Below are 23,946 nucleotides of genomic sequence, written 5' to 3'. Positions count from 1 at the left end.
TATACTCCGTTTTCGACCTGCTAACCTTAAGACCTCCCTCTTCAATAGGCCTTTTTCAACCCTCTAACTTCTTTTCTTTACACTCCTCCACTAACACGATATAATCCGCGAAGAGCATTGACTAAGAAGCCCATAGCTTTTCTGTTAGTATATCAATAACAAGATTAAACAAGTAAGGACTCACTAAAGAGCCTTGATGCAAACGAATCGTTACTGGCAAACTTTCTGTCAATCCGACACGTCCTTTACTTTGGTATGCACTCCCTCACATATATCTTTCAAGAGCCTTCCGTACTTCTCAGGAATCATTTCTCATACATCTCCATAGCTCTTGTCTAGGAACAGTATTTGTACAAACAACAGGCTTGTCGTACGCCTTCTCAAACTATATTCACGAATAAATGAACCGGAACATGATTCTTTAACAGATAAAGATGAATCCGAAATCGATGAGTCTATTGATAATTAACGTCGGACATCGAATATTCTGAAGAAAAGTATCAAAAAAAGACGTTACCTTAAAGAAAAGGAATTTAAATAAAAAAATTAAATTTTTACCAGTTTACACAAAGCTTACAGGAAAAAATTATTTTAAAATTTTTTAAGATTTAAGATAAACACATGCAAACATGTAAGCAAATAGTAAAATACTCCTAATTTTATATTTTTTCTGGATAACCTCAAAGCATTCATTGGTAATCTTGTATTAACTGGATATTATCAAGTACCTTCTGAACGGCATTATTGAAGTGAAGAAGAAGATTTTAGTATAGATATTATAAAAAAATAATTGTCGAGTAATGAAATGATTATGAAAATACTATGGACATAACTCATTGAAGCAGTTTATACGTGGAAAGCCTAGTCGATTTGGCTACAAATTTTTTTTGTACTTTTTTTGAGTCTTTTTGGTAGTAGCGGATACTGTTATAATCTTGACTTTTAAACTGTCAAAGAAATATATAAGAATGATCGTAAAACTTTGGTTTTAGGGTCAAGATGCTTGATATGTTAGATTGCATTTTTAAACCTGCAATCCACTAGGTATTTTGGATCATTTATTTATTAATTCATTTACGAAAATGATCCCGAGAAACAGGAACGTATCGGGCAAATAGATTATCAAAGTGTTATATACAAGATATAAAGACTTTTAGTAAAGAAGATCACGGATCATGATTTGATGTAAATGGAGAAATACTTATTGTAAAATAGAACGATAATAGGATAGGTGTGTTACTATAGCACCTAATTTTGATAATATAGAACCTCTTTCACAGACTTGTAGATAGGATTGCAAGCTCAAAGTAAAACGTTTAATTTCCCAACAAGTGTTAAAAAAATTTAATACTGGCCAATATTCACACAATTGATTCACATATGAGTTCTCTACTAATGGAATTTGTTTGTCCATTTATTAAGAAGTGAGGTTGAAATTTAATTAAAACTGTTTTCCAAGTTTTATAGAAAATGATGCATGATAGACGAAATAATTAAATATTTATTTAATGCTGTATCTACATCAAAAGCCCGTTATTTCCAATTAATGTGACAATGATTAGAAAAAAACAAGGAACTTACGTCATATTGCTCCCCACTTGTATTTATTGTCTACATACCTTTAGCAAGTTGCAAATCGCGAGAAACATAACATTAATATACCACGTTTCATAAAATACTATCCTTGAGAACAATATTTATCTTTTATTACTTGAGTTCGAATTTACGATCTATTGGAAAAATGAATCTATACAATTTAATCTACTTTAGAAAAACTTAGCTCATTATCAACCTAGTAATTTATGTAAACTTTTAGAAAGCTGGTAATTGATCATTTATTCCATTCCTAGAACTGATGATTATTGCAATAGATATGTACTCACAATAAATAAGAAAAAAACTTAATTTGTTGTGTATAAAATAATTCTTTCAAAAACACAAAATGTAGACGAAATTCTAACGATACAAAAGAACCCAAATGGAACATGATAATGCGTACAAATATCTGGCAACAACGATTGAAATAAACGAACCAAAATAAATATTTTTTTGATGAAAATTTTAAAAGAAACCATTTAAAATACAGGAACAAAATTAATAAACATGCAAAAGTATTCACTAACAAAACTCTTCCTACACTGTGAATAAAAATCGTTGCAATGTGGTATGACAGCATGATTTTGAAAATACAGGGAATGGGTACAGAGTTACCAATTTTGAAGAACTATGAAGCCTAAATATATTCTTCTTCTTCTTTTTCTTCTTCTTTTTCTTCTTCTTCTTCTTCTTCCTCTTTATAAGCAATTCTGCTTGTTCATTGGCAGATTAATACCTCTATGGGAGGTTCTCACTCCATCTTTTGCGCGGTCGTCCGATACTCCTCCAATCTGCTTATGTGGTTATTCCATTCGTTTTTTCCAGTCCGTTTCTTTATATACTGTATGTTACATTTTTTTTTCTAATGTCTTCACTTCTCTTTAGATCTCTCAGCGTATTTCCTGTAATTCTCCTCTGCACTCTCATCTCTGCCGTTTCCAGTAGCCTTTGTGTTGTGGCTGTGTCGGGTCTTGTTTCTGAGGCATATGTTATTATTGGTCTTACACTGGCTTTATAAATTCTTGACTTAATCTCAATGTCTGTTTCACTATATAGTATTATTAAGGCATCCTGCCAGTCTATTTGCTTTTTGCTGACTACTATTGTTTTAGTTTTCGGAGATGAGATTGTCATATTAAATTCTTTTGCTCTTATGTTAAATTTGTCGACCAGTCTTTGCAGACTATCTTCGTCTTGGGTTATCAATACTGCGTCGTCTGCGTAGCAGAGTATTTTTATTTATTTGTTTCCCATTCTGTATCCTCTTTCTTTGTTAACGCTTTTGATGATTTCATCCATGAAAGCCTAAATATAGAATTAGAAACTATAAAAACTATAAAAACAGAAAAACTGAAATATTTAGGTTACATAACTAGAGAAGAAAAATACGAGCTGCTTAAGATGCAGTATGTAAGGTATAATTAGCGGAAGAAGATGCATAGGAACTAGATGCATTTTCTGGCTGAGTAATCTTGGAGAGTTTTTTAGCTCTAGCTCATTACAACAATTCAGAGCAGCAGCTAACAAAGTTATTGCAACTATGATATATTATCCCTGATAAGAGAAGGAATTTATGAGATTCCTATGAGGAACATAGGGTTTCGCCGAAGTGTCTCCAGCGCACTCTATTTCTGGCTCGTGTTTTGATTTCAAAACAGGATTTTCCCGTTTCTTTTCTTTTGTCAAGTACTGTCCTTTTCCAAGTTTTAGGTTTGCTTACTTGAGGATTCCAATCCAGCGCTGTCCTGATGATGTCATCTGAGGCTCCATGGAATTTTTATGCGCGATTCGATTAGGCCAAAATATACGAAGTGTTTTCGTAACGCTATATATTTAGAGCGGCGGTCAACAGAGTCCGCATAGCCATGATGATTTCCAGACTTAGATAGAAGGAACTTTAAGAAAAAGAACGGTGCTGTATTTATAATATGTGAACCACTATTTATTTGGTAAAATCGAATATTGTCTAAAAACGTGCAGTATATTCATATGTGAACAAAGTCTCTGGGTCTATATAATATGCTCTGGCTCGCTCCTATTTGATTTCGGTTCAATATATGGACACTGACTGTTGAATCTATGAATCGGCTCGAAGCTTTCGAAATGTGGTGTTATAGGCGCATCTTACGTATATCCTGGATTGACAGAGTTACTAATGTGGAGGTCCTGCGTAGAATGGGGAAAGAATGTGAAATTCTCATGACCGTCAAAACTAAAAAATTGGAATATCTAGGACATGTAATGAGAAATCAAGAACGTTACGGCCTTCTCCAGCTGATTCTCCAAGGGAAAGTAAATGGTAAGAGAGGACCGGGAAGAAGACGCATTTCCTGGCTTCAAAATTTACGAAAGTGGTATAACACGACTACCACTGAACTGTTCCGCGATGCAATAAACAAAGTAAAGATAGCCGTGATGATCGCCAACATCCGGAACGGATAGGCACTTTAAGAAGAAGATACTCTGTATACGAGAACTTAATGCGATAAAGACGGGAATGTTAACTGGTCTTAGGCAAGAGAATCACAATAGGAATGCTGGTTGAGTTGATAATTCGTACTGAGAAATATTGGCACCTTGTAAATGGTATGGTTGATATGATGATGAAATAGATAGAGAGGCTAGAAAACGTGGTTTTATAATCGAATATAATATTGTAATAGATTAAATACGATGAAGATGGGCACGGTGAAATACTACTACATATTTTTCTTTTATACCCTTCTAAATGTGGGCAGCTTTTAGTGGGTAGAAATTTTACACTGTCCAGATCGTGCCGTTTGTAGATAAGCGTAATAAAAAACATTTCCAAAGATGTAGAGTCATGAACGGGTAAATACATAATATTAGATCATATTCTCTATTTTTAAAATTTCAGATTGTGTCAAAAAATGTATAAATCTAATAAATAATATGATCAATATATTATTTCTTGTTGCTATACTACTATTTATATTTTTCAGGTAATTCTACACTTAAAAAAATTCACTAGTACTTGTTGGAAATAGAGATTATCGAAGATAAAGTGAAGTGAAGATAAAGTCAGATAAAAGTACCTACTATACATATTTATAAAAGTTTAACCTTGTCTATGAAAAATATTATGAATAGAATAATTTATGGAAAACACTTACCGTTAAACACTTAAAGAATAAATTGTAGACGTACCTAAAATAAAAATGGAAAAATTTAGATAATATTAAAAAAATATATTATGAAATAAAAATTATAAACATACATGATTTTCATCTGAAACATATGTCTATATTTTGTTTCAAAGGGAGGATTGTTCGGAGGAAATAACAAACTATATGCAACCGTAAAATAGACATTTCGGAAAAGACATTAATCTATATTTACATATATATATATATATATATATATATATATATATATATAGAAATGAATGTTTGACATGTATGTCTTTATGTCTTTATGTCTTTTATAGAATCGTAAACTGTGCATTTGATCATGTGATGATCTTGAGCAAATTTGTTGTGCATTAGCCAAAGAAAGTTTCTAAGTTGGTACGATCAATTTTCTACAAAACTGTGTGTCCAATATAATACATATAAAAATGAATGTTTGTCTGTATGTCCTTTATAGAATCGTAAACTACGCATTTGAAAGTTTTGAAATTTGAAAATTGAAATTTGAAAATTGGCGTACCCATTACTCTTCTTCGAAACATAAATCTACACAACTTTGTAACGGAACCAGACTCTCAGTCAAGAAAATGATGAACGATATTATCGAGGCAACAATTTTGACTGGAAAATTCAAAGGTGAAGACGTACTGTTGCCACATATCCCAATAATCCTGACAGATATTCCATTCTAATTCAAACGTTTACAGTTCCCGGTGCCAATGACTGTCAACAAAGCACAAGGACAATTGTTGCAACTGTATGGATTAAATTTATAAAATTCATGTTTCTCACATGGGCAGCTCTATGTGACCTGCTCACGCTTCAGAAAACCTTTTGATTTATTCGTTTACAAGACCAGAAGGAAAAACAAGAAATATTGTGTATCCTACAGCACTTTAATATTTTCAAAATGAACAAAACCAATAAAATGACTCAAAATGAATTGAATATGTGTGTAATCTCTTTCCTCCAAATTTATTTTCGTTGGTGGAGTAGCAACGCGCGCAGGTTACAGCTAGTACAAAATGAAAAATATAGACATGAAACCGTTAAGGAGGAAGCAGGAAAAATAGGAGTACCCATAGATTTTAATCTTCGGAAATCTGTCTTTATGGATCAACAAGAGCACTGGAGCACTTTTCATGCATTTCTTTATTATGGACATTGTCTGATTGAGGTCCAATGGTCTATTTTATGGAAATGGTTTAGAACCATGAAACACAGAAGACTTGGGGCAACAAAATAAGTTTTTACATTAAAAACCAGCCCAGGCAACTTTGTCTGAACATTCAAAAAAAGTAAAACGATAGTTTGGAGATATAAATAATGGAGAGGAAATCCTAAAATTCAATGGTGGCTGTTAAAAGAAGATGTAATAATGGAAAAAATAGAAGAAAAACACTTTGGATCATGAAGGGAAATCCTAACAAAATTTGGAGGAATACTACGAGATAGTATTATTAGAGATACTATATAAAAGAAGGAAAAGTACTATACAAAGTTTTTCACGAAAACAATTCTGACAAAGATCTTCAAATTTACCAGATACCCAAGAAAACAGCATATATATCCTCTAGAAAAACCTAAAGCAGACGCATGTAGAAATCCATAGATCTGTTTTAAGACCGGCTATGTTAAAACACCAGCAAATTGAGAGAGTATAAATTAATAGATTTATGACATGTTTTACGTCGAAATTATTATAATAATTAATACCATATAATCGCTAAGTTGCAAGTTTCTGAAAGGAGTAGAAGAGGAACACAAAAGAATACCAAGACATGTCTTTGAAGGTACTCAATATTGGTGACTGGTGATCCAGAAGACAAACATATAGGAAAATATAATTAGATAAGCAGACCCACCATAAGAATTAAGATAAATGAAATGATGATGATGATGATGGTGCTTCTTTATACACCTAGAATCGTTACTAAATGGAGATCACAGCGTTAGCGAGGAAATTAAAAGAATAGCACTTGCTAATTAAAATTACTACGGCCTAAACAGACAAACGTTCTCAAAATTGCTGCCATATTATGTGGTTTACAAATCTAAATATTTATGCTACATGTGGACAGATAATAATCGATAATTTCGATGAATAATTAGCAGCCTGCAAAGAATTGTAAGTATGTAGTACAGCTATAGTGGTTCTTAGTTTCTTAGCACAGAAAATCGGGCCCAAAATTCCTAGGACTTTTCCATGTAAATTCTTGGACCCAGAATTCCTAGTAATTTTCAATGTAAATTTTTGGGACCAAAATTTCTAGGTATTTTCAATGCTTTTTAGCTGTCGTACATGTCGTCGAGGCTCGGTGACGCTCGACGAGGCTCGTGGTAAGGGATTTGGCTTATTAACAGAAAACGTCTAAATATTGTGTTAGCAGTGAAAAAAAAATGGGAGAAAATGGTGGAAATAAAGTAACGGAATTGCATAATGTTTTTTGGAGCAAAAATAGCAGGATATACTAAATGTGGATTCGTACCTTGTAATATGAGCCCCTTGTTAAAGCGATTACGTAACTAAAATAACAGTTGGTTAATCAAAAAAATATATCTGCAATAAAAATTTCGTTTCTTGGATCATTGGAAAATAAGAGAAAATAGTCTACTCAATTTCATGTCTGGAGAAAGAAAAAAAATAACAGTTCCAGTCGAAAGAAGCTAGTTCTTGTAGCTATACCGTCAAGACCCAAACAATTAAAAAACATGGACAATAAAGCTTTACAGCGAAGGAGAGGGGGGGGAGGTGGGTTGATAATCAGATGAGCTTTTACAACTCAAAGAATGATTCCTTATTCTCAATTGTTTCATTTTTGGCAAAAAACGCGTTTTGAAGATTTGCTCTTAAATACGAAATCGAAATAGGAAATCAAAAGTGCTGTTGATCTAAATATGATATGGAAAATACATACATTTTCCATAAATGAATGGCAATAAATAACTCAGCTGTCGAATTAATTTTTCTAGTAGACAATATATAGTTTACATTTTTAAGTTAAAACATCACATTTGGTGTGGCAAACTAGGTTTTTAAACGGAACCTCATTATTCCATTTAAATAATTAATTTCAGCGGTTAATTGAACGCAACTCATTTTCCCCCAATAGTCCTTACTAAAATAGGAAACGACAAAATTACAATAGCTAACCAAAAGAAGAAGATATATTTTACTACAAAGAATAGAGTTTCTAATTCGTGATCTGAAAACAAAAGTATAATGCGTACCTATAAAACAAAAAATTTGCATTGCAAAATAGTATTCACCAACATAATCGAAGTAGGTATGTGACTGACTAACCTTGAATTTTGTCTACCATATTGTTACGAATTATAAAATCCGGTCTAGGCATGTTTTGTTACAGAATAGTGTTGTATGTACCATTTTTTTTTTCGTTTATTTATCATTTTATTTATGTTTTGATCGCGAATTGGATAATAGGATTACGCAATTTAAATTGCTCCGTATTTGGTCATTCTATTTGGTTAACATTGGTTCTTATTGTAAAGGATCGACTTAGAAAATGATAGTTTTACAGAATTTTCTGTTTGCACCTTTCCTTGATTCTTGTTATATTGTTTCTTGTATGTTAACGTTAATGCATATTGCTTAAAATTTTTGTATTTTATGGTGTCATTATATTACTATAATCGGTTCACAATTTGTCGATAGCTCACTACAAATTTAACCCTAATTAGAGAACTGAAATACAGAGAGAATAGGTAATACGATATAATAGTAAAAACCAACCTGAAACTGACGGTTTACGATGTTTTCGACTAACCCACCTTGTATCTAAGGAATACAATACCTTATAATCCTATTACGAGAGTATTTTGAATAGTTAGAGATTACCGACCAGTGTCGTAGAGTATATGATTGAAACATTTATTTGAACTAAATAAATATATTTTTTAAATTGCACTTATGTAAATTGTATTTTTTAATAAAACTTATTTATTTTATTCAAAAATAAAAAGTTTCTTGCCATTTGTAAAAGATACATTTATTTAATTAAGGAAAAAGGCGCCAAATGTCGCCTGGCAAAATTTCCAATGTGTTTTAAATGTATCCATTATTTTAGACTCCGGAGAAAACTAATAAATATTTTGAAAAATTTAAACGCAGAATGAAAGATTACATTATTACTCAGGGCAGAAAGGCCCTGAAAACTTCTACAATGTTTATTTTAATATGTTATGCAACAGGGGTGAAAATAAAAGAGAAAATATATAATTTTTAATTGAAAATATTGCATGCAAAAGAAACTTTTTATTTATTCTAATAAATATTTCCTTCTGGCTTTAAATTTTTCAAAAATGCTGTTTAGTTTTCTCAGGATTTGAAAAAAAAATGGATACATTTAAAACACATTGAACATTTTGACAGGCGACATTTTGCGCCTTTCCCATTGAATACCTTACGATTACAACTATTATGACTTACCTTATATAATTACGATTAGAAAACTATTCAAATTCAAAATAAATAGGATCAACTTCGGAATCCGAGTCGTCTTGAGGGTTAATAATTAGCGGTTGTTTCTCTACGGTCGCATCAATTATGTTATCAAGATCCCACATTTTTTGTTCTTCTTCTATTACATGTCTTACTGCATCTTTCCAGTTTTGTTTTGTAATATGTTGTAAAGACACGTATAACAATTCACGAACAGCTTGTATTTTATATGACGTATTTTTTCTAGCCACATAACTTTTCATTTGTGTCCAAATGAGTTCAATTGGATTTATTTCGCAGTGGTAGGGTGGAAGTCTAAGAACTGTGATGTTTCGCCTTTCCGCCATTTTGTCAACTACGTATTTCTTGAACTTAGATTTGTGTTGCCGGGTAATTTTTAAAAGTTCTGCTTTTACCATCCATCTTCGTAAGACAGATACTTATTCCGCAGCCAGTCAAGAATATCCTGTTTCTTCCACGCAGTCGTTGGAACTCTTTCTACTACTCGTGAATGATAAGGTGCATTATCTAATACTATAATTGAATTTGGTGGTATGTGTTCAATCATCTGCTCAAAATACTCTTCGAAAACATCAGCTGGCATCTCCTCGTGATAGTCTTTTGTGCTTTTGGACTGAAATTCCAACAAACCATGCTTAACAAATCCTTTTTCACTGCCAATGTGAGAAATTAATAATCTACTGCCTTAACTAGAAGGTGGGGAGATTCCAGTAGACCAACCTTCCATAAACGCTTGCCTGGAGCTTAATATATTTTTATCTGACCAATTTTTTTTAGAGTATGGCCTTCCTTCAGCCCGGAATTTTCGTATGGATCTTAGATGATTTCTTCTCCAATATATTACCTCCTCCCGGTCAATCAAAAGTGATTTTCGGTCTGATTTCTCCCACCGGAAATTTAATTCTTTTAAAACTTATCACAATTTAGTTCGTCCGATATGAGGCAAATCCGGGTCGTCTCTAACTTCTTGTAAAATTTTGTTTAGGTTTGGTATTTCTTTTTTGAAAAAAATCCATGAATTTTCCTTCGAATATCATTTTTGGCAAATTCATCAATTTCAATAGGCTTTTTCCCTGTCTTTAAGTGTTCGTTTGTGTTTGGGTTAGCTATACCGTGTTTTTTTCTTTCTGATAGGAACCTATATATAGTTAACTCTCCTACGTCAGTTATGTTGGCATAACTTTCGACTATGTTGCGAACAGTGTTTGTGGGATTCTGAGAAACCAGAGCATCGTGAACATTCAGGAAAATAGTCTTCTCTCTTGGTGAATAGACAGACTTACTGACTGTACGCAACAGTACCGGTGTAAAACTTGATGATATTGATGATGAAGCCATCACAAGCAATCCAACAAAACGAGCACGAGCGAAAGGTACGTATATGTTCGTAGGTATATGGATAAAAAATCACTCACGCACTGCATATAATTCGCAAAAGAAATATTCGAGACGCTAATTACTGCAGTAGACGCGGAAACACCGACGAGCCATAAATTACATGCGATCAAAAACGTACTAAACAAAAAAATTGTTTTCGTTCGAAATAACTTCACCCTTTCAAGTTAAGTTTCGAATATAAACTGAACAGACGAGGCACGTGGCCAGAGCCGGCATCTTTATACCCATTATATTATTAAAAATCTGGGGAATTCCATCTTAATTATCTTGCAACGAATAGTACCTTCGGATATGAATTCCAAGTTTTCGAGTAAAGTGATTAAACGCGAAGATTAGTATTGAAATATCCAAAGAGATAAGGTATTCTTATTTACAAAATTGTTAATGGTTAAATTCTTATTTTTATTAATATAATATAATAACCGACATTAGCCGTGAAAGTTTTAATTATTTTTTTGCTAAATATATTAGTATTAAAATATTATTAATATATATAACAGTATTAAAACATTATATTATTATTTAATGAATAAACACCTTAGGAACACCTATGATTTACGACCGTTTTATGAGTTTGAGGCACATTTCGTGCTATCAACAATTTGTGAACGGAGAATAAATAATTTTGTTTATAAATGTTGAAATGTTTAAACTTTCATATTTATTAAAAGTTTAAGATGTTGAGTACGTATTTAGTTTAGATTGTGTATTGCTAATTGGGCGTTATCTTCTCTTGTTATTGAAATAAAACTTTAAAACCACATATTTGTGTATTTTAATAATGAAAGTAAATTTTGTACATGGAATATTATTTTTCTAATATTTTGAATCCAGAGGACTCCGTGGAAAGTAAACTGCGTGACTTTTTAAACGTAACAACAGCCTCTTGATGGAAGATTGGCAGGATTAAAAGAATCAAGTACATATTTGCAACGCTTAGCATTGGCTAAATCCCCTGAACTCTATTAAAAACAAAAACAGACCAGTCATCCTTATGTTAAATCCAAGAAAGAACGTATTGGAACCACTCCGAAAATAAGACTCAACATTGAGAAAATTGTCTTTTTTACTGACTGATAAAGTCTGGGATAGAAATCTTCTTCAAAGGAGCCTCACGACCCAAGGAAAATTGAGAAATCATCATTCCGAACAACGGTTAAACATACTACTAATGATCAACATCCATGGGTCCAGCCGGAATCCAGCCTGGAATCTCAATATTCGACAGTTCAGAAAGATGAGTAACACATTTACAAAATTCCCCGGCCATATCATTCTCGGCTGGAGTATCCCCTCTCTGGCGCTTCTTTCAAAGTTTCTGTAGCAACAGTTTGAGGAATAGAGATACTGGACATGTATACTATCACCCCTGCTGGGATGTATACTATCACCCCTGCTGTTCAACATATACTCTGAGGAAATCTTTTATGTAGCAGTAGAAGATGTTGAAGCCGCAATTCGAATTAACGGAGAATGTATCAATAACATCAGATACGCGGACGACACGGTGGTATTCGCTTACAGTTATCAACCCCTCCAGATGTGGACTGTCACATTAAGAAAACAAAATGTATGATGATCTCTAAGAAGGAACAGCAAATTAAAAGAATCAGTGTGAATGGTCAACCAATAGAAATAATAAAAACACACATATCTTGGTACAAACGTCAATGAAAATTGGGACATTCCCTAGAAATAATATCTAGGATAGAGAAAGCAATATCTGCATTTCAAAAAATGGCTAAGCTATTCAAATGCCATGATTTATCAGTACCCATAAAATTAGGTTACTTATATCTTTCCTATACTGTAGTACAGAGTTGACTCGTGGACTCTCACAGACGCTACCTATAAAAAAATTGAGGCTTTCGAGATGTGGCTTTATCATAAAATCCTGAAAATATCCTATACCGACCACGTTACTAACCAGGACATTTATTTAGAATGCAAAAAGGAAGAGAGTTATTAATCACAATCAAAACAGCCAAAATTGAATACCTTGGTCACATCATGAGGAACAGCGAAAGATATGGGTTGCTGCAATTAATTCTTCAAGGAAAAGTAAAAGGAAGAAGGAAAACAAGGACCAGGTTGGCGAAGAATTTCCTGGCTGAAAAATCTACGTACATGGTTCAACATAACAACCACAAATCTTTTCAGAGCCGCAGTTTGCAAAATAAAGATTGCCATGATGGTTGCCAACATCCGAAACTAATATGCACTAAAAAAAGAAGAAGAAGAAGGACAGGTAAAACCAACAGGTTCAAGTATACTCTGAACTATAGAAAGCATCAGTCTCTTAGTTGTGGGTTCTTTCCATTCCATTCTTTGAACAGTTGTCAATCACTGTTGATTTTTAAAGTGTCTCTTGAGAAGTCCCAGAGAAGCCCAAGAACAGGACAACTGTTTTTTATACCAGAGTACTGTGAGAGCTGTGATGAGCTGCTGAGAATTATTATGCAAGGAAGGATCCAAGGAAGAAGAAGCATAGAAAGAAGACGCATCTCATGGCTGAAGAACCTTAGAGAATGGTTTAACTGTAGTTCACTACAACTTTTCAGAGCAGCAGCCAACAAAGTGACCATAGCCGTTATGATATCCAACCTCCGATAGGAACTTTAAGAAGAAGAACTGTGTAAGCGCGTACTTACAGCGCTTTACCATCGTTATCGTAAGTCATGCAACCACAATCGTTTAGCGAAAATTCAAAAAATTTGGTGATAAGAAAGAATTGGATAGATTAAACATAACATCACATAATGGGCTTGTGGTTAAAGTGACCGTAAAATCATTATTGTTTAGTGAAAATTCAAAAATTCGGTGATAAGGAATAATTTAATAATTTAAACACAACGTGATAAGCTTGCCCCTAAAAAATTTTTACATTATCTTGTTTCCGTCATCACTGCTTGGTGGTCGAAATTCGTTGTGTCAACGACAAAGATACCAAATTAAAAAAAATACTCGCCAGGCTGTTGATTTCTACATTTGTGGTTGTACTTTTTTGATATTCTTTATAAAATAGTGTGCTATTTCTAAAAATGTAAATTACCTTCGAACTTCAAGACATGGTAATGTATCAAAAGCTTTGGCGAAGGACATTTTTATTTATCAAGTTTATCAATAATAAACATTAAACATATTTACATAGTTTACACAAAATCGTCAGTGACTTAAAAGAAAATCTCGATACGAACCACTTGATTACATATCGAAAGTGGTCTGTTCTAATGTAGATATTGTTTTTCAAATTGTTTAAATATTTAAATAAAAACGAGACAAAAGGTTAAAACATGTTGATAGTATTAAATTATTTGAATATAGAGACTAAACATTATTAATAATATTTTCAGCTTCATTAAAAATATAATTTCACAAGAAACTTAATCCATCATTTCACAGATGAGTATAGATAATTTTGGATTTTTTATTTTACGATCGATATATATTATTTATAGTCGTGTTTTGTTTTCGAATGTGGCAATATGATGAAATTTATGACGTTTGCCGGCTTTCTAAACACTACGATGTACTAAAGTTGCCTGCCTGTTTCATTGTGATTGGTCCAAAGACGGCCAGATTTACACAAGCTAAATATACTTAAATTTCAAATAGTGTCATTTTTGTATTTAAGGTTATAAAAGCAATTTTATTTGTTCAGTTTGTTGTTTTTCCGCTTTTATTACTAATTTCTATTTTGAATAAAAATCTGTTCCATAAAATGGAGTAGCATAAACAAATAAATTTGAACTAAAATGGTGTACAATTATATCTTTAATTAAAACGTTTTTGCGAATTTGTTTGTTGGTCCCGCCTACTAATATTGCTATATCTCCTTCTTTACCTCCTTTCTTAAACATTGGTATCATTATGCTGTTTCTCCATGCGTCTGGTATCTTGCAGTGCAATATTAGTTTTTGTATAAGTTTTGTCATCTCTATGGTTATACTTTCCCCTCCGTGTTTTAGAAGCTGGTTGGTTATTCCGTCTCGTCCTGGTGACTTTCTATTTTTAAGTGAGTTTATGGCTATCTCTACTTCCTGAAAACTGATTTCTATGTCGTGTCTTAATTCAGGTACGTTATTGTGTTGATTATTATTTTCCTTTCCTTTAAACAGTTCCGTCAGGTATCTTTCCCATTCGTTTGCTGCTATGTTATTGTATTCCTTCAATTCTTCCTTAAATCTCCGTATTTGTTTTTGTGTACTGTAGAAGTCGCTTTCCATCCTTTTGTGTAAACTGTTCCCAGTGTTCTTTTGTTCTTCTTACTAACTGCTTTGTTTCATTTCGTATTCTTCTATAGGTGTCTCGGGATTCTGGAGTATTTGATATTTTGTACTTCGTGTAGGCCTCTCGTTTCTCTTTACATTTCTCTTTTATTTCTTTTCTGAACCATGGTGTATTGTTATTTTTTTTGTTCGGTATGACTTTGCGTTTTTCTAGAGCTTCTGTTGCTGTTTCTTCAATGTTCTTTTTAATTTTCTCCCAGCTCACGTTTATATCTTCGCTGTCGTCTATTTGTTTCAGCTGTATCTTCTGTGCTAGCCTCCTTTGGTACATTAATATTAATAATAATAATAATTAATATAATACAAATAAAATGATAACTTTGGATAGTGAAATTATTGTGAAAAGTAATAGTTTTAAATATCGAATATCGATATCACAGCGTAATGAGGAAATACATGAAGATACATACATGAACATACAGTAGAAAATAATGATATTGTATTGCATTTTTTATAAGGGAGATCCTTTCGAATTGTTTCAGCACCAATTGCATCTTTAACCCTGTTTCATGTGGTAAGTACTGTCGATGTATACTAAGCGTAGTAAATGAGTGAATCGTTGTTGGTGCTGAGCATCGAACTCGTGCACTCTGGCTTAGAAGGCCAGTATCTTGGGCGCTGAACTACGGCCGTACAGCATACAGTAGAGTTAGTGCGAGATGTATAAAGTGGAAGGAAACAAGTGTTGTGTTGTATGGTAGAACGAGAAAAACAAAAGAAACAATAGTTGAATGAGTGGGGAGAAAAAAAAATAATAAAATAAGGATTAGTATATTAGGATATTAGGGGTACTCTAGGAGTTAGGTGTACGCCAGTTGATGCTAAAATGTAAAATGAAAGAGTGTAGGTAAATGGTCGAAACGATAATCCCCACTAGAAAAGATTATCTTTTCTACGTCATACAAGAATACTAAATCGGTCTCGCGTCTTAAAACAGGAATACTAAAAAACTACTTTATCGTTATCAGTCATAAGCTTCTACGCAAATAACCTAAATACCATTTCAATATTTTATTTTCTTTATACTTGTTGCGGTTTTCCCTCGTTGATATGCAAATAATGTGATGTTGTCACCAGGGTTGCCACCTTCGATAACAAAAAAGCAGCCTTGGGTGTTTTTTCAGATCTCGCCTAAATTTTGCCGAAAAACTGTTAATTTATTTTTATGAGACCCAAAATATTTCAATATTAGTTTTTAAAATGTTGGGTGCGTATTTTAAAATAAGTGCAAATAAATTTATTATTTATTTGGTACTTGGTGTTTGATTTTGCCGCTTTAATAAGGTCTACATTGCCACTTAATGTTAAATAATACTTCGATCATGAAAGATAGAATTTGGAATTAATACAAAGTTTCGCTTTTCTTATTTTAACAACAGTCAATCTAATTTTTCTTAAAATTGAAACTTACACAGACAGACTGTGTCAGGTTTTCCTGCTTGGGCTATTTCATTATTGCTCAGAGCAGATTTCTTAAATTCTGTGTGTTACAGCCTTGTAACATATTGCCAAAACATATTTCTCTTTTAACCCTTTCACTGCGGAGCGGCTGGGAGGATTTGCATCCCGTCACTGCGGCGCAAATAGAATTCTCCCGCAGTAAAGCAAATATTTTTGTCTTTTAGGTTACAGTTGACTTAATTTTCTGAATTCTATCATTTTTTTTACTTTATTATTTCATTTAAACTATTTATTGCCAATCATTTTACCATAAATATGAAAAATAAAGGATTGTAGGCTAGAAAAAAAACTAAATATCCCAAAAATCAATTTTAATATCAAAACAAAAAATACAAATATAAAATATTTTTAAACTTATCTAAGATTATAGATTTCGTAGAGTATGATATTTTTCGAAACAAGGTATCACGCACAGCCCAACATCACATGGTTCGCACATGTAAACTATTTCTTTCCGCAATTTATTTTTGCTACAGACAAAACATCTTTTTCTGCCTGTCGAGTCGTTTTGGTTTTTTGAGGCAATTTTTGTTGGGAAATGTATACCAGTTAAACGAAATGGAGCGGGATTTTCTGCACTTCTTCGATGTATACGAAGTCATCTAAATTTAATTTAATCATTTGCGAAATCAAATTTAATACGGTTTTGATATATGTCTTTATTAAATAACACAGAATGCGTCTCTGCATCATGGTTATTTGCAATTCACTTATTTCTAAATGCATTTTACAATAAAAATGGATTGAAAAATAGTTCGTTAAATGTCTCATAAATCTCTCAAATTGTTTTCAATTTGAGAGACGAGAAGACAGACTACTAACTCATAACTCAACACCAAAATATCTTGGAGTGACTCTTGACAGAACTTTAAGTTTAAAAGAACACCTACAAAGAACGGCAGCAAAACTGAAAACGCGAAATAATATAATCCAAAAGCTATGTGGTACCACATGGGGGTCCTCAGCCTCCGTACTCAGATCATCTGCTATCGAACTTGTATACTCGACAGCTGAATATGCTTCCAAAGTATGGCTCAATAGCAAACACACGAAGATTATTGACACCCAATTAAACCAGACAATGCGAATGATTTCAGGTACAATTAGACCAACACCCAACTATTGGTATATAAAAATCCAGTCTAACCATCAACTACCCATCCACCATGATGAGCGTGATATCGAAATGAACAGACTGCGCTCCAGATATCCTGTCATGTTAAGGGCCACCTCCTTACATCAGGAACATTTCGACCTCACCAACGCTTGGAGAAGACAATGGGAGCGCGACTCAGAAACCGCCAGGCTTTGAACTGACCCAGAGTACATGGACAACGCTAAACAGAATAAGAACAAGAAGCGGCAGATGTGCTGACAGCTTACATAAATGGGGAAAAGCCCTTACTCCGGAGTGTGACTGTGGTGCGCAACGACAGACCGTCCGTCACATTGTTGAAGAATGCCCCCGAAGGCGGTTCCCTGGAGTTTTTGACGAGTTCCTGAATGCGACCGAAAATGTTTTAGACTATATTAATGCATTAGATGTTCGTTTGTAATACTCCATGTAATGTTTTATATTGCTTTTTAAATATGTGTTCTTATTGTATGCCATACGATAAATAAAAAAATAAATAAATCTACAAAAACAAGTAATTTGAACCGACCCTTGACGCCTACATTAATTTGATATCTATCTCTCGTTTTTTTACAATCACATATTAACTTTTAATATGTAATTGTAAGCTATAAATCAGACACATTTCTATTTTTTGTTTTTATATTTTACTGAAAGGTTTCTTAAAATCTATCACAAAAAATGTTTTATTATTTTGAGCTTACAAGCTATAAGGCAATCAAAAAACCCATTAAAAAGTTCGTTACAGCGTCAGTTACGAACCGTCGCTACAATTTCCCTATATGTAATTTGTCGCCGCTTTGGGGAAGTAACATTTCATTCAGTTTTCGTGTCCCGTGTGGGACAGTCATCCCGTTATATATACGGATTCTGTTCTCAAAGTCCCAAGTGGGCAGTCTCAACGCGATTCACGTATAAGTACTCATTAAGTTTTCACCACACAATATTATGCACGCAACAAGACATAGCAAGAAGTTAAGTTTTTAAATTAGGTACCTTATTGAACACGAGTTTTGTAAAAATAAGTGTTTTTGTGACTAACAAATAAAGTTTAAAACTTAATAATCTACAATTTACTTCAACATCGAACTAGTACCTGCTTCGACGAAATATTGGTGTCTTTCATATTTAGCCACTTTAGAATCTTGACCATCGTGTTATGTTGGAGGGGAAAGAGACATCCACAACACTAAGACTTAGTAGAAAAATCGACGGCTGGCTTTATTAATGCCATTTATAAAACCGGCCAGATAGCAACCCTTCTCCTCTTCTATCCTTTATCCTTCGTAAGGATGAGGTGACGTTATGGTATTTGACGAATAGTTGCTATCCATTCTTCTCTCTCCTGGGCGCGGTGTGCTGCTTCAGACAGAGAGTAACCGGTAGCGCACTTTATTTGGTCTGACCATCGGAGTGGCGATCTTCCTCGAGTTCTTTTACCATCTACCTTGCCTTCAACCACCAACCTCTCCATGCTTTTCATTCGTGTGGTAATGTGTCCAAAGTACCTCAATATATTTTGGTTGATGATTATGGTAAGCCTAGTATTGATGTCGAGTTCTGTCAATATTGAGACATTTGTGCGATGTGCTGTCCCTATATAGCAACCCCCGATAGCAATCCTAAACGTCACTCAAAAATATATCATTTAAGTTAAAAATATTAATTCAAGTTAAAATAAAACAGAAATACTTTTTTTAAATATTACATTTAAAGCCTTTAAAGCTTATAAAAGTATACTGTTATTAGTTTGCCCAAAACGTCTAAACTTTTAGGTATCTAGCAAGTGAAAAGTCGATATACTCGTAGATAAGTAGAATTTAGTGAGATTTTTAGTAAGTTTTTTGGGTGTAAATCAAGCTTTTAAAAATTCTCTCTGATTTAAAAGTAGATCATTATAATAAGTTTTGGGTAAACGTTTTCTTGTACGTTCAACCGTATAATAGAGATAAAAATACCTTAATATAAATATTTTCCTTACCAGTTTAACCAATAAGTAACTCCGCGAAATGTTTAGCTGTTAAACCGTATAAATATTTTGTTTTACGTGAGTATGATAGAAAAAGGAAACTCATTGTAGACCGTGATGGAACTGATTAAAATGAAATATTAATTATATCGTTACGTTGATGGTGATGTCACGTTTTGTTAAATTTGTCTATAATGGCCTTACTATTTATTCATGAACATTTCCTTTGTATATTTATCATATATGTTGCCCACCTACCTAACCGTGGTTTATGTCTTATTTGTTAAAATAAAGTCGCTCTGATGAATCCCTGAGCGTGAATTGTCCTCCTTGTACAATCCTGTATGAATGAATAACTGAAGGGGTGAGTGGATAAAGGGAGTAAGTAACAAAACTGAGTTTTTGAGAAATTTAACTTCAAAGTTTTATCGCTGGAACTTTTTTATTAATCGATTTATTAAACCGATTTTTTTTTATTCTCACAGGTAGGATATGTATAAATTTTATTGTAAAAACAAAAATCTCCCCGATTTTTAAAAACTTATTTGAAAAATATATATTTGTACTTACCTCTTTTATCCAAAAACTTTTTTGTGTTAGAAATTATGTCTATGCCAAAATGAAGGGGGTATGTGGACTTACCTCCTTTATCTAGGATAAATATTTGCATTTTCTTTTGAATAAACGTTATAATCAGGAAAAAAATAACATGGATGTCAAGTAAACACTTATATTTTTGGTTTTACAAAGGAATCACAAACACTGAATTTCTAAGCAGCTTTTTAATCAGTCTAAGGATATTGTACCACCTTCTTAAAATGTTTGTTGCTCTATGATGACTTCATAATACCACTTATCCCTTTCTGGAATGAAGCAAAGCTGTTCTTTTAGGTTGTCTACCTTTTCTTTGCTTAAGGATCCAGTATTTTGGATATGTCTTGGAATGTTGAATTGTTCAGGTAGAAGGGATGGGAAATTTTTCTGCTTGAGGATACATACCATTTTGAAAGGTGTGTAGTAATCGTAAGACTCCTTGAAAAGGTATGATCCAAAGACATCTACGCGAATCCACTTGATTCCAGTTTTGATATTTTCCGTGTGTCTAAAGTGATGGTGCATGTCTATCACCATATTTTTCTTGGTTGAAGAAACAATCGCATCACGATATTCATCAGAGATGTAAATGTTTTGATGTTTCTTTAGTCGTTTCTTAATATGTCCAAATGCTCTATCCGAGTCTAAGTACGAGTGTCCTACCTCTGGAAACTTGTGCTCAACCGTTTTAAAGATGCTTTGGCCCACAAGATACTGAAACAGATATACGATCAAAAAAATTTTTATTCTCCCCGGCACACGAGTCCGTCCACAAAATTAGATGATCTTTTCCTTTGAAGGCTGGATCCACTTCGATTGTTCGTAGAAAACAACTAAAAATTTCCGAGCTACCTCTGGAAGCTTGATTTTCCGTCCATGAGCAGAAAACAGTTTTTTCCACATTTTTGGTTATTATGTAGATTCCTAAGTTGTAAAACCACATTTGTCTGTAGATCCAATGTTACATACACAGTGTTCTCTGATTTGCTAGCAAATTCTCGATCTGCTTTTTGAGATTCAAACGCTGATTTGTAATTTTCAGCGTGCTCTTCATTACTTTTGCCAGAATCGCATGTGCTACATGTATCGCTTTTGGGATAACCAAAAGACAGATTAAATTCATCATTAAAAATGAATCGGTATGTAGCCTCTTTTATTTGAAATTTTTCATTTCTTCTTTAAAGTTTATGCTTTCTAGGGATCGAAAGTTGCGGTGAAAGATATTTCTTGTGAATATTACAATGCCTGGAGTAGTGCGACTCTTCTGCTGGGAAACTGGAAATATGCTTAATGACGTAAGCAGCAACTTAAGCAGGGGTCTTGTTAGGTCTGACTGCGTGTTTTCCCCTTCTGTCCGGTTCAGGGGCATTTTTCCCTGATTTTATTGAAGTTTGAATCAGGTCAACCTTTTTTAAGCTGATTGTAAACAAGGAAATGAAAGCCCGTTTGCATACGGTAGTTTGCCGGCCACTACAAGTTACATTGTATTGGTAGGTGGCAGTTTTATGCTTTAAGGCTCCAGTTTTCTTTGTCATTGGTTCCCTTTTTTTAATGCTCTTAAAAAGAAGGCAGTTTTTTGCATTTACATCTAGTTTGTAGTAGGAAGAGAATATTGATTCTCTTTCTTCTACAGTTATTGACTATAGCAATACACAAAACACTTGTAGCGGCAATTTTCATTGCACAAAATCCCAGAGTTAACGGTTTTAGCGGGTTTTACTTGGCCTATTTTAGAAATGTAGGTCATCCCTTAGGTCTTCCCGTAGGTTTTTATGTTCTTTGGCTATATTTGAATCAGAAAAAAATGATATCACTAATGTTGCCGTTTTATTATGGCAGCTGACGAATACATGAAGGAGGTATGTCACAATTTTTATTCTCTTTGGTATGGATGAAGGAAGTACTTTATCTTGTTACTTACCTCCTTCATCCACTAGATATTTAAAGTAGTATGGTCAATTACCTCCTTCATACGCTGGCTATCTCAGTTATTTTAAATCATAGAAGGCTGGGGATAAGAGGAAAATTTAATTTAGCACCACCTTCATACATGCGGATAACTCATTTTTTTTTAAAATGTCACTTACTCCCTTCATCCACTCACCCCTTCAACTAATATTCATATGTAATTACGTGGCTAAAGGTTCCAAGCCAAAGCCAATAACCAAAAAAAAACTGTATCGAACGTATCGTTTCATTGTAAAATGGTATATGATGTAATTTCATAGTAAAGTAAATCCCGGGGTTAGGGACCATCCATAATATGTATGATCTTTGTAAAGAACAATGGAAAAGTAAAATGACTAAAACTAAACAAGTTAAAATATAATATGAAAAGGCTCAACACCAATTTTAAAATCTTGATAAAATACAAAAAGTTGATGATAATGCAAAAAAAAGTAAGGATGACAAATATAATTTAATCTACGAAAATCAGATGATTGTCGTAGATTCCAATGACAAAGATGATTTCAATGACAACAGTGTTAGTGTTTTGTGTGCATAAAAGACATATCTAGTTTTAAAAAAGACTACCCAAACACCAGGAAACCGCCTACAAAATCGAGAGCAAATTAAGACGGGAACGAAGCAACATCGCTGTTTCAGAAGCCCTCAAAAATCCGTCAAGGATTTACTTCACATATACTGAGATCTTTGAGATCCTGGTGTTGTAAAAACAACAAGTTGTATTTATATTGGTTTATTTTTCGTTTTTACAAATATTGGCTTGAATTGACAAAAAGAAAATAATCGAAGACGTGATTGTGTTCTCAAGTTGGTAGAAAAATGCACGGCTGTGTGCGGTATTCGGAAAACAATGTAGTAAAGCAAACTCTTTAAGTAGTAATAGTTGTTTTATAAATATTCTCTCGTTATTAAATGTGTAGTATCGATCGATTACGCTTTATTCTTCCCTAACTACAACCCGATAAAACCAAACACATAAGAAATCATCGCCATGAAGTCTGCTTACGTATATAGAAGAAATATCTTTAACAGTCCATGGTCCTAAAATATTTGGTACTGTACCCTCTAGGGAAAAGAATTTAGTAAGCTTTTTCCCCACAATTGGAGAAGATTACGGCAAAGTTTCATCACCTGATATGTGCTCAGGAGATAATAGATAGGGCTTGCTCGGCAGGACTGACTGTATCTGCTGTATACGTTGAAGGAAACGAAAGTCTCAAGGAGCTTCTTCTGCGAAGGTTCCAGGACTCCTGATCCAGTTGTGGAGGTATGAGGCAGCCTAGGCTCAACATAGCGGGGCCATCCAAAATTCTTACAGCCCAACTTTCGTTCCGAACGGCAGGTAGAGCTCACGTTTGGAGCCCCTGCTGCTGATTATAGCAGATATGGGAGCACGCAGCAGCCTGGGCCCCAGAAACGCCAAGATCCCAAAAAATTATCCTTATAGGCCTAGTCCGTATGATAATGATGATACAATGGACCCACTGGAGGTCTAAGTGTCTAAAATGCTCACAAATGGACCCTACTCCGATCTACCATGACTAGTGTTGCCCAAATGCAAGAACAAGACGAGACTTAGACAGTCTTGGTCTTGGTCTTGCGCCAATACACCTGGTCTTGGTCTTGGTCTTGGTATTGCACTCCCGGTCTTGGTCTTGGTTTTGATCTTGCAGCAAGAGTCTTGCAAGTCTTGCAGTTACCCATTAGCATATTGCTATTTATTAAACGTTACTAGGGAAGTTTGAAGCCACGATCTAAGCGATCCGTGCCTATACTCTAACTAACCCAGCTATCTACCATGCCCCATGAAAGTCAATCAAACATGGTTAAAACACAAAAAACCAAATTAATGACATAAACTTGACTGTATTTTAAAGAACATTTTCTGTCTAGAAAGGTATTGA

The 23,946-nt window shown here is 33.7% G+C and overlaps 1 protein-coding gene across 4 annotated transcripts in view; it reads right to left on the bottom strand.

Moving 5' to 3' along the window:
- LOC140439383 (lipopolysaccharide-induced tumor necrosis factor-alpha factor-like) overlaps positions 1-23,946 on the bottom strand; it is a 109,783-nt gene that overhangs the window by 72,871 nt on the left and 12,966 nt on the right. The window contains exon 1 of one of the 4 annotated variants that reach the window (XM_072529248.1): positions 4,731-4,764. The exons of the other annotated variants lie outside the window; for them this stretch is intronic. The gene's annotated coding sequence lies outside the window, so the exon portion shown is untranslated. Of the gene's footprint in view, positions 1-4,730; positions 4,765-23,946 lie in introns of those variants that run through there. 4 annotated transcript variants of the gene reach the window in all.

This window comes from Diabrotica undecimpunctata, chromosome 4, assembly GCF_040954645.1.
Source record: "Diabrotica undecimpunctata isolate CICGRU chromosome 4, icDiaUnde3, whole genome shotgun sequence".
Classification (NCBI taxonomy): domain Eukaryota; kingdom Metazoa; phylum Arthropoda; class Insecta; order Coleoptera; family Chrysomelidae; genus Diabrotica; species Diabrotica undecimpunctata.
This window is presented reverse-complemented; position numbering and strand designations above follow the sequence as displayed.